Raw genomic sequence first — 1,018 nt, 5'->3', positions numbered from 1 at the left:
GCTGGGCTGTTCCTGTTCAGCAGCTCCCTGCAGTGTGGGTCTTCAGTCTGTGACAGAAATTCCCGTAACGGTCACTGTCTGTCCTCGGTGATCAGTTTACGGAAACTGTTTTCTCCCTGAACAGAAACTGCGTCTCCTTTCGCTCGGGACGGTACAAGGTGTTGACGTGGTTTCCTGTACCACCCCCAGCGGGGAGAAGGGTTTGGAGTGGGCGCGTGCTGGGCTGTCCCACCGCTGGTGCGGAGCTCCCCGTGCCAGCGCCTGGTACAGCCTCTGGTGGAGGCTGGGGAAGGAAGTGAAAAGTTTTCTTTAACGGACAGCGGGTCACCCCGTCACGTCTGCAGAACCGGCTGGGGGGGATCACCGCCTCCCTCCAGCGGAGTGAGCTGGTTTGTGAGCTCCGCACAAATCTCGTTCCTGGAAAATAACTTTTCTAGGCAAATCAGGTTGCAAAATTCTGCTGTGTCCTGGGCTACGTAACCTGCTGTTGATTCGGAGTCACGCCCTTTCCATCTGACTTTTCGATTACTTCAGATAAAAGGTTCCTTTTAAGTGATATCTGAGGATTAGAGAGTTCAAAATTCTGTGCCTCCCAGGTGCCTTTTGGCTTCTTTCTGAGCTGGGGTGTGGAGGAAATGTCAGCACGAGCTTTGAGCTGCCGCCGCCTTCGCTTTGTGTCACAGCCTTAAAACGATCGTCGTGTTTGTCCTGTCGTGTCGTGCTGTCGCAGTGGAGGCTGTTTCTGTGGCTCTGATTTTCCTTTTTTAACTGTGTAAAGGATGCTGCCCCTTCCCGTCCCGCCTGGGATACGGTCGTGTCACGGACCAGACTGAGGGTCCGTGTTCGCTAGGACCGCGCGCCTCTGCCCTGCCCGTGCTGTAAACGCTTTCCTAGTTTCTAACTGTGCTGCCTGTGGACTGTAGCCGTGGCATGTCCCACGCGCTGAGGTCACTGATCCCTCCCCAGCGTGAGGCAGAAGAATTGGTGTTTCTAGGCGCTTGCTCGTCGGGGTAGCAGC

This window comes from Buceros rhinoceros, unplaced genomic scaffold (assembly GCF_000710305.1).
Source record: "Buceros rhinoceros silvestris isolate BGI_N320 unplaced genomic scaffold, ASM71030v1 scaffold6442, whole genome shotgun sequence".
Classification (NCBI taxonomy): Eukaryota; Metazoa; Chordata; class Aves; order Bucerotiformes; family Bucerotidae; genus Buceros; species Buceros rhinoceros.
Note: the sequence above shows the minus strand (reverse complement) of the source record.